The sequence below is a fragment of the Elgaria multicarinata genome, chromosome 2 (assembly GCF_023053635.1).
Source record: "Elgaria multicarinata webbii isolate HBS135686 ecotype San Diego chromosome 2, rElgMul1.1.pri, whole genome shotgun sequence".
NCBI lineage: Eukaryota > Metazoa > Chordata > Lepidosauria > Squamata > Anguidae > Elgaria > Elgaria multicarinata.
This window is the reverse complement of record NC_086172.1, coordinates 94383829-94400956: the sequence shown is the minus strand read 5'-3', so window position 1 is coordinate 94400956 and position 17128 is coordinate 94383829.

The following is a 17128-nucleotide window of genomic DNA, read 5'->3' as shown; positions in this document are numbered from 1 at the left end:
TAAGGATGCGCTTTGCATAGCCTCATATTTTGATAAGTAATATTAAAAACTGTTTTATACCGAGGGGCACCCCACCACCACCATCACAGGACCAGAGCCACTGGGCCCTATGTAAAATTCAAGGCTTAGGGCATAATACTTTATCTTTCTTTTGTATCTTAGAATAGACATATACATAACAAATCTTCTGAGAAAGCTCATGGCATAATGAGGAAATTCTGGGAATAATTAAGCAAGGGATAGTATATATACTCCAGCAAATGAAATACATCTTTTTATTTAATGCAATGTTTTTTACCACCAACTTGCTGCAATTAGGAGGTTGTTGGAAAGATATCAGTTGAGATTTGAAGCCTTATTTCTGAAGATGTTTTGAATTAACAACTAATTGGTAGCTTTCTTTGATAACTATTTTATTGTAGGGTGCAGCTAAGATGAAAATCAACCACAAAGGGAACTCAATTTTGTTTGTCATTAATTTAAACAGATGATTTACATAGACCCGCTTCCCCGCCCCCCATTTTTGTGTGCTTTACAATTCCTTAATGTTAACTAGCAGCAGTTGGATTTGATGTTGTGCCATTTCCTATTTATTTATGTTATTACAGAAAGTATCCTGTCATACATTAACAGTGGCTTGTGCAAAAGGTTGAGAAACAGTATAGGGACTAAAATGGGAGCTCTTGCCATTGCATTTATTTGTTTGTTTGTTTATTTATGTAACAGTATTTTTAGGTTGTCTTTAAGAGGAATAAAAGAGTAGAAAATGGCAGGCCCTGAAGAAGAGTGTAGAACTTTCTCCATTTCCTTCTTAGATGTCTACAAATACTGAAATCAGAGGAAAGCCAAAACATTATAGCGACACGGCTGTGTTTTGGTTAATGACGCCATGCCATTCCCGCAGGACAATTCACTCTTCATGAAGTTACGTTGTGGTTCCACAAAAATGTCATAACTCTCTGTGAACTTGCACATAGAACTATGTGTACTGGAACGTAACCAGAAAATCAGAAACAAGGCAAGTGACCAGCAAACAAATATCCACACATTGGGGTGGATCCAGACTTAATCATGCTAAGGTAAGCTAGGGTTGGGGAAGAAATTTGATCAGTTCTCATTTTAGTACAAATTGACCAGATTTGATCCACACAGTCAAAGGCTTTAGAATAGTCGATAAAACAGAAATAGATGGTTTTCTGGAACTCCCTGGCTTTCTCCATTATCCAGCGGATATTGGCAATTTGGTCTCTAGTTCCTCTGCCTTTTCTAAACCCAGCTTGTACATCTGGCAATTCTCGCTCCATGAATTGCTGGAGTCTACCTTGCAGGATCTTGAGCATTACCTTACTGGCATGTGAAATAAGTGCCACTGTCTGATAGTTGGAACATTCTTTAGTGTTTCCCTTTTTTGGTATGGGGATATAAGTTGATTTTTTCCAGTCTGATGGCCATTCTTGTGTTTTCCAAATTTGCTGGCATATGGCATGCATCACCTTGACAGCATCATCTTGAAATATTTTAAACAGTTCAGCTGGGATACCGTCGTCTCCTGCTGCCTTGTTATTAGCAATGCTTCTTAAGGCCCATTCAACCTCACTCTTCAGGATGTCTGGCTCTAACTCACTGACCACACCGTCTGAGCTATCCCCGATATTATTATCCTTCCTATACAGATCTTCCGTATATTCTTGCCACCTTTTCTTGATCTCTTCTGTTTCTGTTAGGTCCTTGCCATCTTTGTTTTTGATCATACCCATTTTTGCCTGGAATTTACCTCCGATGTTTCTAATTTTCTGGAAGAGGTTTCTTGTCCTTCCTATTCTATTGTCTTCTTCCACTTCCGCGCATTGCTTGTTTAAAAATAATTCCTTATCTCTTCTGGCTAACCTCTGGAATTTTTTTTTAATTGGGCATATCTCCCCCTATCACTGTTGCCTTTTGCTTTCCTTCTTTCTTGGGCTACTTCCAGTGTCTCAGCAGACAGCCATCTTGCCTTCTTAGTTTTCTTTTTCTTTGGGATGTTTTTTGTTGCCACCTCTTGGACAATGTTGCGAACTTCTGTCCAGAGTTCTTCCTGGACCCTATCTACTCAATCTAGTCCCTTAAATCTATTCTTCACCTCCACTGCATATTCATTAGGAATATTAGTGAGCTCATATCTAACTGATCTGTGGGTCTTCCCTATTCTCTTTAGTTTGACTCTAAATTGTGCAATAAGAAGTTCGTGATCTGAACTACAGTCAGCTCCAGGTCTTGTCCTTTGGCTGCAAAGGATGTAGTCAATCTGATTTCAGTGCCAGCCATCTGGTGAAGTCCATGTATAAAGCCGTCTTTTAGGTTGTTGGAAGAGAGTGTTTGTTATGCACAGTGAGTTGTCCTGGCAAAATTCTATCAGCCTATGTCCTGCTTCATTTTGTTCTCCTAGACCATGCTTACCTGTAATTCCAGATGTCATTTGACTACCCACCTTAGCGTCCCAGTCTCCTGTAATGAAAATAACATCTCTTTTTGGTGTATTATCCAGTAGGTGCTGCAGATCTGTGGTTGGGGCATATATTTGGATCACTGTGATGTTAAATGGCTTACCCTGAATTCGAATTGAGATCATTCTATAATTTTTTGGATTGTATCCAAGCACTGCTTTAGCCACTTTATTATTAATTATGAAGGCTACTCCATTTCTTCTGTGATCCTCTTGTCCACAGTAGTAGATCTGGTGGTGATCTGATGTGAAGTGGCCCATTCCAGTCCATTTCAGTTCACTGACACCCAATATATCTATATTTAATCTTGACATCTCACCAATAACCACATCCAATTTACCCTGGCTCATAGATCTTACATTCCAGGTTCCTATGGTGTGTTGATCTTTAGAACATCAGATTCGTTGTTCACCACCAGCACCGTCGGCTGCTAGCCGTCCTTTCGGCTTTGAGCTAGCTGCGTCATCACATCTGGGGCTAGTTGAACTTATCCTCCGTTCCTCCCCAGTAGCATTTTGTATATAGGCTTTCTGCCTCTGATACGGGAGGTAGCACATAGCCATCAGGTAGCCCTTCTCCTCCAGGAATGTATGCAACCCCTTTTTAAAGTCATCCAATTTGAGATGCTGCTGGAGCAGTGTTCCAAGCGTCAGGGAGGGACGGAGAGAAAGGGCCACATAACTGCATCAGCTACCACAATAACCAATTAAGGAAAGTTCGTGGCTCATGGGTGAAGGTGGGTAAGCTAAATATTTGGAAATTAAATAGTGCATGCTATTATTCTCTGTGCCTGTGAGTGGGCACATTTGGTCAAATGTACGTCTTAAAAATAGTTGCAAGGTTTCTTTTTCTACATTCTGCATCCTTGAACCATTGCTTTCTGACTTGTGATTGTGAGGTAACTTATATTAGTATATTAGAAGTGATCAAGTACGGAGACTTTTCCAAGTAGAAATATATCTTGTATTGCTGTTGTGAATATTTATGAGAGATATGGGAGATCTTCTAATTGAGAGAGTGTTGTAATAATTGATACTGTGTATGTGTGTGTGATATGGATGCGCAGATCCAGTGCAGGAGCGGGGGGCTCCATCCAATAGATCTGTAGGGCATAGGGTTGGAGAAGGCTGGAGTAGTAGAGCTCTGCATCAGCAAAGTAAAGGATAAAAGCTCCCTCCAAAATTGGGGAAGAGAATTGCCTCAACAGAGCTCTGGCTCCAATTTTGAGGCGGAGAAGACCCACTTTGCACACCCCTATTGCTAATCCCCATCAAAAATAAAAACTGGACAGCAAATCTGCAGAATACACATAACCTTGAAATAGCTGGTCTGTGTCAGAATCCGCAGGTCAGATGCATAGAAGTCTGAATTCATTTGAATAGATTGCAGATTTCTCTGACATCCTGTGTGTGTGTGTGTGTGTGTGTGTGTGTGTGTGTGTGTGTGCGTGTATGCTGGGTGAGAAAGAAGATTGCTTTTGCATAAAAATGAGTGGGTGGTATTAATTCATCTGTTATTCATTCACAGCTTTACGGTATAAGGAAAGGGGGATTATACTTAAGTGTGTAATATGTTCTGAGAGCAAACGTTTTCATTTTTTTCAAATGCACACACAAACTGGTGATGCCGCCAAGGAAGAAAAGCAATTCTTAATTTGAACCATTACCAATCAAGGGCTAAGTCTTAAATCTTCTTGATAATGCCAAGGGTATGATCTAGAATAAGTGAAGAAATGTACATGAGTACCTCTGGACATTGTTCAGAGTGTCTTTTCTGAATAAATGAGTTAACAGTGCTTTTCAAGCTGTGGGGCAGATCTGCATTGGGGGGACACACAGTCTTTGGGGGACACAATTTGAGGGAGGAAAGAAAGACAATGGCACCCTCCTCGCACCACTAGCCAAGACACAGATGGGTTGAATTCCTCATAGTGGACCTTCATTGTCTCACTCTGGACTTGTGACTGTGATTGTTTATGAAGAACAAGCCAGAAATCCATTCTCTCTGGCTACCAGAGGGGGCAGTAGAGTTCACTTGTAGAGAAAGTATTGGATTGCTGGATATCATCATCATCATCATCAATTTATTTATTTATAGCACCATCAATGCACATGGCACTGTACAGAATGAAGAATAAAACAGCAAGTCCCTGCCTCAATGGTGTAAATTCTAATAAAATCACAAAATAAAACCAAAAGGAAGGGAAGTCAATGCACCAAGCAGGCAGAGGAAACACTACAAGATAAAACAATCAACATTGCCAACAATAATAAAATCTAAACTAAAGTTCCAGAAAGTTCCAGGTCGGTGTCTGCATGTTTGTGGCAGACCAGAAATATAACAGTGACTGCTTCCTTGCCCCATCATACCATCCTGATTTGGGAAGAACTGCTGCTCTGTTAAAGATGTTTATCTGTGCTTGGATTTAGGAAGGGGCTGAGATGCCTTATTCTATTCCACTTCTAACTCCAGTATTAGTTTAAGCCTCCATTCCTACATATGGTGCTAGGCTAGATTCACACAGTAATATGCAAGGAACTTGCTGGAAAGAAAGCAGTATAAATTGGGATTGGGGCCTGAGTTTAAAAAGATTCAAAGACACTAGGATAACAGAATCTATTCTCACACCTGTGATTAGAGGACAAAGCTTCCAGGTAGATTTGACTCCCTGGCATTTTTTTTGGAGGGGAAAAAATCAGCCATCAAAAAAGGATATCCAGCCAACTTAAAACTCAGATTGAATTTGCAGTTAAGAGCATGCATATGAATTATTTGAACTTTAAACTGTGCAGGAACTGTATGTATGGAAATTGCCAAAAGCAAATAAACACAGATCACCACTATCCTACTTTTAGAAGGGGGATTTTGTAAGAGTAGTGTTAATCTTGCCATCAACACATTTGTAAATTGTTTGGCTTTTCTGTCTAATATCCTCAAATCGCTGATGAAATTAAAGCATCCAAGTCCCTGAAAGAAAATGTATTTTTAACAGCCTTTAATAATTGGAAAGATCATTTAATTGGACAGCTATGTAAATTATATGTGTGAAAACATGGAGGTATACAATGCCCTTTTAGTTTGGGATTTCAGAGGAGATTAAATTTACAGATTGCAGATTACATTAATTTATGTATTTACATAATTATAAACCTGCCTTTCTATATCACAAAAATATACTCAAGGCAACTAACAATGAAAACAAAGCAATTAAAATTTTAATCAAAATTGCAATAACACTAGAAGTATAATACAATCTAAAAAGGAGAAGCAGTAAGCTCAGTTCACAAGGCTGATTCTAAAAATGCCGGCTGAAGGAGATACATCTTAGCTGCCTGCTTCAACCAAACAGTGATGGAGCTCGGACAATTTCCTTGGGCTGTGCATTCCAGTGTTCCAGCACCATCACAGAAAAGGCCCTGCCCCCTGAGGCCACCAACTCGACATTTGATAGTGGGAGGGAAAGGGATAGAAGGAAGGAAAGGAACCTCTCGTGCAAGCACTGAGTCATTACTGACTCTTGGAGGCATGCCAGCTTTCACTGACGTTTTCTTGGCAGGCCTTATAGCGGGGTGGTTTGCCGTTGCCTTCCCCGGCCGTTATTACCTTTCCCCCAGCTACCTGGGTACTCATTTTACCGACCTCGGGAGGATGGAAGGCTGAGTCGACCCGAGTCGGCTGCCTGAAACCAGCTTCCGCTGGGATCGAACTCAGGCCGTGGGGAGAGTTTCAGCTGCAGAATCTGCTGCTTTACCGCTCTGCGCCACACGAGGTTCATATAAAGGGATAGAAAGCAGGGGTCAATTTTATGGAAGGGTGTTTTCAAATAACTGTTTCAAAAAGAAAATGGGGGGGGGGAATCAGTTATTTTCCTTGCTGTTGAAGTACCTTGTTGTTCAAAAACAGTATTTCTCACACAAATTACTTTTTTAAATACACATGATGCCTGAGGATGTTTTTATCTAATTTTCCTCACTACAAGCAGTGAGGATATGTATGATTAGTTCAGCCTACTCCAATCTTGGGCCCTCCAGATGTTTTGGATAACAACTCTCAGCATTTCTGACTATTGGGCATATGTGCTGGAGCTGATGGGAATTGTCATCCAGAACACTTAGAGGGGACCATGTTGGGGAAGACAGAGTGTATTCTGCAATACACATCCTCACATCCCTACTCAGCTTCAGGCACTGGCACAAAACCACCAGCTTCTTATTTACCTACAGTGGTTGTTTCTGGTTTCAAGATCTGTTGTCCACTGCAGTGGTGCCACACAGAACATGCTAATATGAAATCATATCATCCAATATGCTGACAGTATAACAAGGGACTGAACTGGCGTTGCCTCCAGATGGAGGTGTCCTCGTGCTACCAATCAAATGGCATTGTACAGCTCTTCTGTCTTTCCCTCCTTAATGGATTTTCTATGGTAAGAAAAAAGACAGAAGAAGTCTTGGAGAAAATGGGAGGGCTACAAATGAAAGATGACAACATCTAGAATCTCTGTGCAATTCTATAAATAAGACAAGGCAATGACTCGAAGGCTTTGTCTGGAAGCATCCTAGGACAGAGGGTTCCATCTTTTATGCCTACTTTAAGCCCCAGCATATTGGATCATTCCCGTTGTATAGCAGCATTTAACCACTCCTAGGTTTACACAGCAGGATGTTTGGACTACAACACCCATAAGCCCCAGGCACTATGGCCAATGGTCAGGAATTATGGCAGTTGTAATCCAAAGCATCTGGAAGGCACCAGGTTGCCTGTACCTGATTCACAAGCTTAGCTTTGCTTCCTGTCACACAAGTCCTCAGAGGCTCTCAATAATTCAGGAAATGACTAAATCCTCCTGGATCTTCTTTACTCCACCTTCTTCTTCTCCAGATCCCCTAATGACCATCTGGCATCTTCAAATGGCTCTCAGACTCCCTTGGCATTGTGGCTTCAGCAACTTGTAGGGAAGTGGCATCGCAGGATAGGGAGCAGGGTACAAATAAGAAGGTAAAAATCCTTGCTTATTTATTTATTTATTTATTTATTTATTTATTTATTTATTTATTGCATTTATATACCGCCCCATAGCCGAAGCTCTCTGGGCAGTTTACAAAAGTTCTTTGCATCAGAAGGCTTAGAATCTTCCACATGGCACTTTCAAATGTGGGATTGCATAGAAACCAAGAACTAGAATCTGAGAAGAAGTAGGCCAGTGATATTTCAAATGATGTTCTGTGGAATCCTGAGAAAACTTGAAGCCTTATACAGGGCTGCTGAGAGCGGGTTTGGGCCCTGGTGGGAAACCCCCCACCCCCCGCCCAGCAAGGGCAGACCAGCTAAAAGTCTTTAGCCAGCATGCCCCATGGGCAGGAAGCTGCCATCCGAAGCAGCAGGAGGGCTCCCGGAGGAGAAGGCTGCCCAAGGCCCAGGTGCTCTCCCACGCCTGGCACCGTCAGAAGACCTGCCAGTGCCACTCACTCCCCCTGCTTTGGGCAGGCTGCTTGGCTGCCCACTCCCACACCCCAGCCCTCGATGAAGCCCAGGGAGCAGGAATGGCAGACCCCTGGCAGCAGCCTCCCCCAGGCCACAAGGCTGGCCGGTGAGGGGCGCCCTCCATGGTGAGAGATGTGCTGCAAGTCCCGCGGCACTTGGGCAGGGTGGGGCCCTTGGCTACCTCTTCCCCCGTCACTCCCACTCCTGACCCCCAAGCGCTTCCAGGCCCCTCCAAGCCCTCAAGTGCTGGAGAAGGGACCCCCACCCCAGAAACGAATGTTCATATACTATCATTATTATTTTCTTTGAAATTCACCTATTTTACAATGGATGTCAAAAACAATCAACAAATAATGATACTACCGAGAAAGACAAAATCATATGCAACATAGTCGGGCCCCAGGGACCCTTCCAGACCACCAGGCCCCGGTAATTTGAACCAGCTTTCTCCCCACCCCCTCATTGGTCCTGGCCTTATCAGGGATTTCTGAATGTGCACCACTATTGACCTTCTCAAGTTTTCCTGAAATACACCTTACCCAGCACTACCATCTTCCCATATTCTAGGATTCACTGTTGACACATATAGCTTCATCACACCAGTGTTATGCTGTGCAATCACTGCAAATTGTATACGAAGGACTCTGAAGTTATCTACCTTATAAGGTGCTTTTACTGCGAAGCACTTCGATCTGTCCTGCTGTGAATCTGCTGCTTCTCTAAAAGAAGCGCCAAAAATAGAATCCTTGAAGAAATTACTCTTCTTACTCCCCCACAATCCCAAAGCTAATTTTAACATACTTCCTTGTACTTCTCCGAGTGGCCACTGGGGGCACAGAAGGATGATTTTTAAACTTCAAATTAAACAAATGCTTACATCTGAGTAAGTTTTAAAGATAAAGACATCAAAATCGGCACAGTAATAGATATTAAGGAGGGCTATCAGTATACTGAATTTGAATCAGATTGGCTCATCTGTTGATTTTTTAATGATTTTTTTTACATTCCCCCCCCTTTAAACCCTTTTCCTGGTATGCAAAGGATCTTAGGAGTGGGGTGTGATTTAGCTAACAACAACAACAACTTAATGCTATGGGGATAATTCAAGGGAAACGGGTACATGGGATGAAGCTAATAGTGATGCTAAGGCCTGGGCAGCTGGAACAGTGTGCCCCTGGTGTTTGTGACCCAAAACCTCTACAGCATGCTGGGGTTCCAGAGCTGAAGGTAGGGCTTCCTCAGCAGATGTCAACATGAAAAGCATACCTTGGAGATAAGAACCACTGTCCTAGGCTATCCATTCACTCTTACAAGGGGGGGAAATTGGGAAAGTCTTTTTCCAGTAGCCTCTTATGTACAGGCAAATCAGAAACCCTCAACATAAGTGACTATTTAACTTCCCTCTTAATGTTCTGAAAACCACTTTAGAATTGTGCCATTGTTTGGACTGCATATTTATGAAGAGTGCATGCAGGTGCGAATGAAATGGCATATCACAAAAGCAGGCTGTCAGGAGCTACCCTAAATCAGATTGTTTAAATTGTTCAGATACACAGCTGAAACTAAACAGCATTGCAGCAAATGATAATTCAAGTATGCTAAAATGTATATGCTGAATTGGAATCTTGATAAATGATTATAGGAGAAAGCCTGTTCTTGCTCATCTGGATAGTGCAGGAGCCTGTGGAGGCTTTTAAAAACCAAACAATTTATTTATTGTATTATTCTTTAATATATATTTAAGCAAGTCATTCCATTGACTCTTGTATTGAATTACTTTCTGCCCGCTCCCTATAGTCCACCATTTTCTAAAATTATAGCTGTAATCCAAGCTGCCAGCAACTATTTGTTTTCCAATTTAGAGCCTGAACTATGCAGTTGGTTATGGGAGAACACAGACAACCGTAGACTGCGTCCTAGCACACCTAATAGAGGAAGAGAAAAATGATCAGACTGTATTAGGTAGCCAGTTCAGTGTTAAGGGCAGGGCTTTTTACCAGCATCAGCCAAAGCATAGCTCCAGGGCACACAAATGAATGTGTGGGTGTTCCAGCCCTCCCATTAGGCAGAGTGAAGCAGTCACTTCAGGTGGTAGATACTAAGAGGTGGCAGGAAGTTGTTGAAGGAGAAAGCTATGTGCCAAGTGCATAGGGTTGTCACTTACACATCACCAGAAAAGAGGACACACTGTTTTGCATATGCTGATTTATATGTACAGATAAAAAATTAGAAATAATTATTATCATTAAAATAGTAATATATCACATGTAGTGGGGAAGACTGACCAGGTGACCAGTGTAGCCTTCTCAGTTCACTGTCCAGGGACTAACTATTGATGGGAAACTTCATGGCCCCTGCCGCTCTTTTCTGCTGCTCTCCCTTCTTTAAATCAGAGTTGGACTCAGCCCTTCAAATGGAGGTTGCCTTCAAATAGAGGCCTGTCCTCTGTAGGTAGGACACATGACCCTCCTCAGTGAGGATCCTGTCCCATTGAAGAAAGATTGAACTGCTAACTCAGTCAACTTTTGAACATGGAATTTGAAGGGTTAGGCTTCTTGGTCTTCACCTCAGTCAATAAAATGTCTTGGGCCAACCCTGTGGGTGTTGTATGAACCACTGATTCCTGAAGTTTCACCTTCTGCAGTAGGAACTCCAGAAGATGCTTTGCAAGAAGGATGCTATTTGTAGGATCATGGGGTGGTGCTTTTATTTGAAAACTCCTATGTTCTCCATTAGACATAATTGCACGCCAGGTGGATGATGGACTTTTCATTAGATCCAGCAACTAATCAATGAAGACCAGAGATTGACCCCATGCCCTGGCTTTTTAAAATAAAAAAAATCATGAACGTTATGGAGGAATGAACCTTCTACAGAAAAGGAAAAATAGTATTGATAAAAATTACAAACTAGAAAAAAAAATGAACGATTATGACAATTCTAACAGGAAAATGCAACGTATATGAAATGTGTGGCCTGGAACTACGATGTAACAAGATACAGTATCCGATATGAACAGTCAAAAAGTCCATATCTTCCATCAATGCAGCTATTTTTTCCTGTGATTTGCTGTAATGTGTAAAGGAGCCTTCCAGCAACGCCGGAATTGAGCCAAATTCTAAACAAATAGTTTTTCTCTAAATAAAATAAAATCATAGTACAGTATTTAAATTTGAAATACCAGATCTATATCTATTTTTCAGATTTATTTCAGCATTAGATTTTAACATTAGTGGACTCCACCATATCACATTCATATTTAGCAACAGAGGCTGCTTTACATTAACAATGAAAAGATTGCTGTGAACCAGTTTCTTTCTTAGTATCAAACACATTTTTAACATGCTGCCTTTACAGAATCTCATGTTCTACATTTCTTTCATATTCCTTTTATAAAAATGTCCAGATGTTTCCCTAAACATTTTAGTACTTTATTCGAAAAACATTTTTTTCTTTTCAAATGAGAATATATGCAAAGTGCAATTAAACATGTTTTTCCAACTAAGCACACTAGTTTATATCTTGTGGCAAAGAAAGATAAATAAGCAAAAATAAAAACAAGCTGTGACTTGGAAGTGATCATAATGTAGTGTCCTCCAGTTCACACCAGTTCTTGATTCCTGTTCAGGAAATCTGGCCACAATACAAATCTCTCTGAATCTTGGGTATGTGCAGCCTTGCATGCATTTATTTCGGTCCTCAGCCATCATTCACATATTGCGTAAGTCAATAGGAGAAAGAAAGAACCGGGCAATACGCATTGCATGCAATGTGCATGAAGAATGTGTCTGCATTCCCAAGTATTCCCGCTTACAAAACTAACGATATAAGACATGAATGAAACCTTTGGATTCTCATTACCTGCACAATCTCAGGTAGTGCTTTTCTGCTTTTACCCAGCATAGATCATACCTCAAGACTGTGACATGATTTACAAAGTAAACCTGCAATCCTCCTTGGTAGGGTTATTAATCCTGTAAACTTCCCCTTGGTGGGATGAGAGGTAAGTAGCAGGACATCCCCCACGTCCAAAGCCCTGTCAACTTGTACTGGCCAGGGCAGGAGATCGGGAAGAAAACATAATCCCTCTGGTCATTTCATGGGCACTTCTTTATTGTTTTCATTCTCCCCATTAATATTATGGGAACGAAGGGGCAGGGTATAATCTATTTTAAACTATTTTGTAAGCCACCTTGAGTGCCAGTTTTTTTAGTAGAAAATCAGGGTATGAATCAAATAAATAAATGTCCAGGTTTGAATCCTTGTGTATTCAACCATGGTACTGCTTAACTAAGTTTCCACCTCATTCTCTGTATTAAGAACATAAGAAGAGCCATGCTGGATCAGACCAAGGGTCCATCTAGTCCAGCAGTCTGTTCGCACAGTGGCCAACCAGCCATCGGCCAGGGACCAACAAGGCAGGACATGGTGCAACATTACCCTCCCACCCATGTTCCCCAGCAACTGGTGCACACAGGCTTACTGCCTCGAATACTGGAGATAGCACAGGACCATCAGGGCTAGTAGCCATTGATAGCCTTCGCCTCCAGGAATTTATCCAACCCCCTTTTAAAGCCGTCCAAATTGGTGGACATCACTACACCTTGTTTAAGCAAATTCCACAGTTTTACTATGTACTGTGTGAAGAAGTTCTTCCTTCTATCTGTCCTGAATCTCCAGCATTCAGCTTCATGGGATGATCCCAGGTTCTAGTATTTTGAGAGAGGGAGACAAATGTCTCCTATCCTCATTCTCGAAACCATGCATAATTTTGTACACCTCTATCATGTCTCCCCTTAGCCTCTTTTTTTCCAAGCTAAATAATGCCAGTTGATGTAACCTTCCCTTGTATGGGAGATGCTCCAGCCCCTTAATCATTTTAGTTGCCCTTTTCTGCATTTTTTCCAGCTCTATAATATCCCTTTTTAGGTGTGGTGACCAGAACTGTACACAGTATTCTAAGTGTGGTCACACCATAGCTTTGTATAAAGGTAGTATGATACTGGCCGTTTTATTCTCAATTCCTTTTCTTATAATGCCTAACATGGAGTTTGCCTTCTTTACAGTGGCCGCACACTGGGTGGACATTTTCATCGAGATGTCCAACCCAGTCCCAAGATCTGTTTCTTGTTCAGTCACCACCAGCTCAGATACCATTAGGTTATACTTGAAGTTGCATTTTTTTTGCCCCAACATGCATCACCTTACACTTGCTTACATTGAACTGCATCTGTCATTGGGATGCCCGCTCTCCCAGCTTGGAGAGATCCCTTTGGAGCTCTTCACAATCCCTTTGCGTTTTAACAACCTTAAATAATTTGGTGTCGTCGGCAAACTTGGCCACTTCAGTGCTCACTCCTAATTACAGATCATTTATGAATAAGTTGAAAAGAATTGGTCCCAATAACGATTCCCGTGGGACCCCACTATTTACTTCACTCCATCAGGAAAATTGAACATTTATTCTTTAACTGATCCATAAGAGGTCCTCTGCTCTTATTCCTTGACTATTAAGTTTGTTCAAGAGTCTTTGGTGGAGGACTATCAAAAGCCTTTTGGAAGTCCAAGTATTCAATGTCCACTGGATCAGCTCTGTCTACATGTTTGTTGACACTCTCAAAGAATTCTAGTAGATTAGTGAAACAGGGCTTGCCTTTGCGGAAGCCATGTTTATTCTTCTTCAGCAGGACCTGCCCTTCTATATGTTTACTAATGTTGTCTTTAATAATGCTTTCAACCAATTTACCTGGAACAGATGGTAAGCTAATCAGCCTTTAATTTCCTGGATCCCCCTTGATTCCTTTTTGAAAATTGGTGTTACATTGGCCATCTTCCTGTCCTCTGGTACAGAGGCTGAGCTTAGGGACATGTTGCTGGATTGGTGGTGGCCACCATGTTGGATGGCTTTAAAAGGTTAGACAAATTCCTGGATGAGAAGGCTATCAATGGCTAATAGTCCTGATGGCTATGTGTTACCTCCAGTATCAGAGGCCATATACCTATGTGCACTAGTTGCTGGGGAATATGAATAGGAGGGTGCTGTTGCACTCATGTTCTGCTTGTGAGTTGCCCATGGCTCTTCTTACGTTCTTATGATAACAACTATTTTGCAAATGTTGTTTCTCTAACAACAATGATCAGTTACTGGGGAGGGGGACTGGAACCAGACCCTATTGACACACACCTAACAGGTGATTGGTTCTATCAGAGCTGACATTGCCGGCCAAGTGATTGGTTCACAAGTTTAGGGATATGCATCTGGATTGGATCCCTTGCTTATAACACCATGAATTAAGAATACTGATCGCTTATGAAGCACCTAAATTTCGCCTTGGCCTTAACACCATTCCAACTATCATAAGGACAAGCCTCTATACTTGGCTCCTGAGATGTTGTGATGAACAGGGTAAAGCAAGGAGATATACACATTTGCTTTACCCTTGTCAATTAGACATGTTTATCTTGGCTTGCCTTCACGTTGTTTTTCCTCTCCCTTCCGACATACAGAGTGCAACACTGACACTTCCTTTTATTGTATTCTATTGTGCTGTCAGCTCCGGTTTGCAGCACAGTCAAGTCATAGATGCATATAATTGCATACTTCTTATGAGTATTCACAAACACATTACAGATGCGCAGGTAGCAAATTAGCCACCGATCTCAACAATCTGCACTTACAGTAAATATTCCATTTTTGGAGAATGAGAATGATGCTTTAAAAGTCAGCAGTGGTTTGGGAAAGACTATGTCACATTTATGAAGCTCTGCGTCACATTTATAGCACCGAGTGTCATGATAAGTTGTCTAAAGTGCCTGTCAGTTTTGCTCACAAATGGAACAAAAATGTACAGCTCAAAAGATGGGCTTACATTTTAACATTATACTGGCTTCAGAGGCAAGGTTTCTTTTCTCCTTTCACACAAGACTTGGAACTATTTTTGAATGTCCCTCTTTTTCTCTTGCTCCATGTAAGTGGCATGGTTCAATATGTGAAAAGTTATAAATGTCATCTTCTTTGATGCGAGAAGCCTGTAAACACTTTTTAAAAATGCTATCTTAGACCTATATTAGTCTGAATTCAGACCACATTTTGGAACAGAAGCTGTTTCGTGGCTTGGTTGATTATCTTCATTTGGAGATGGACAGAATGTGTCTGAGACACACCCCATTGATTTTAATAGAACTCGTGATGGCCTTTGATATAGTGGACCATCAAGTCCATTTAAGGGGACCGTTGGGTTTGGAAGTTGGTGTTCCACTTTTATCTGTACAGCTTGTTTCAGAAATCAGCATAGACTTCTTGATGGCAGCTATTCTGTAGGGTTCCATCTTGTCTCCACTCTATATTTCATTTTCACACACTTGAGGAGCAGCAGCTAGTTCCTTGATCCAAAGTCTGGATTCTGTTAAGGGCTGAATGAGGGAGAACAGACTGATGTTGCATCCTGACAATACAGAAATGCTGGTGGAGGGAAACCTCCTGGAAAGATTGAGGATTCCTGTAAAGGATGGTGTCATATGCTCTGAAGTCCCAGGTTCATACTACGGCTGATATAAAAATTAACACAAATATTGTTTTGGTAGATTTTGTGGAGCTGGGAATTAATTCAGTCTACCTATTAGTGGTAAGTTTGCTGTTCTTTGCAAGAGGCTGAAATTTGCTGCAATGGGGCAGGGAGGGGGTACCTGTGACAGCTTGTGTATTCTTTTTAAATTTCCCCTATACTTCTGAATACAACTGAGTACCTCTAAGAATAATAGGAAAAAAGAGCAGGATTGTGGGGTTGGGAGACAGATTAGGGCCTTTGCTAGACCTACCGGTAAATGTGCGATGGAGGAGGGGAGATCCCGCAATGCGAGTATCATGGGATGTTGCCCTGGTTTACATGCAAGGTGCGATGAGCTCAAGAAGAGAGCCGTTGCGTCTGCCATTTTTTATTTATTTATTTTTGGTAGTTTTAAAGGGTCAGCTGCGCTTGAGCGCACTAGCGACTAAAGGTAGTTTTTAAAAAATATATATTTCCCTGCTCCCCCGACCCTAGCCCCGATGGGTGCAGTGCTCCTGAGGAGCACTGCGCCCCATGCACAGCTCCTGGCTCCGCGCAAGTAGTCGCACGGAGCCAGGAAAAGCTGTGAAAACGGGTCACATGCTCGCGGTCTCAGGCTCAGCCTGAGACAGTGGGAAAAAGCAGGCTTAAAGGAGTAGGCTATATCCTGGGCCAGGGAGGGTTGATCCCTGCCTGAGCCCAGGATCCCCTGTGCATCAACTGGACGCACAGGGACAATCCCGGGTATCACCCTGGGATATATCCTAGTCTAGCAAAGGCCTAGGAGCTCTGTTTTTCATCATATTCTGTGCAAGATATCAGAAGTGTCCAGAAGGAAATATAATCAAACAAGAATATCTATCCGAATGAATTCAGTGTGGTAAGCATGAATATGAAGCTGCCTTGAATCTTAGGAAAGTCTTGATATAAATGTTTAAAATCAATAAATAAACTAGTTTCCCTGGACTAGAGCCACAATACTGGACAATTGATAGACAAAACACTGGAGAGATATGAGGAAACACATTCCTGTAATTCCAGGTGGCAGAACATAAGAACCCTGCTGGGCCAGCCTAGGGATGGATGGACTCACTGCTGCCCAGTTTCAGCAGATGTTCACCAAGCTGCCACTACTGCTTGCTTCCCATGGACCCACTTGCTAAGCCTCCACACTCACCCAGATCCCAAGAAAGAGTTCTTGGGATTGTGGTGGACAGCTTGAGGGAAATCGAACCAATGTGCGGGTGCTGTTAAAAAAGAGAGAGAGAGAGAGAGAGAAAGGCCAAATTCCATGTTAGGCATAATTAGAAAAGGAATTGAGAATAAAACTGTCCTTACACGAATTTATGGTGTAACCACACTTACAATACTAAAAAAAAAGACATTGTAGAGCTGAAAAAGTGCAGAAAAAGAAAATTAAACGATCAAGAGGCTGAAGCAATTACCTTTGAGGAAAGGTTAGAACAGCCGAGATTGTTTAGCTTAGAAAAAAGGAGGCTAAGGGGAGACATGATAGAGGTGTACCAAAGTATGCATGTTGTGAAGAATGTGGATAGGGGGACAATTTTCTCCCTCTCTCATCCCATGAAGCTGATTGGTGGAAGACTCAGGACA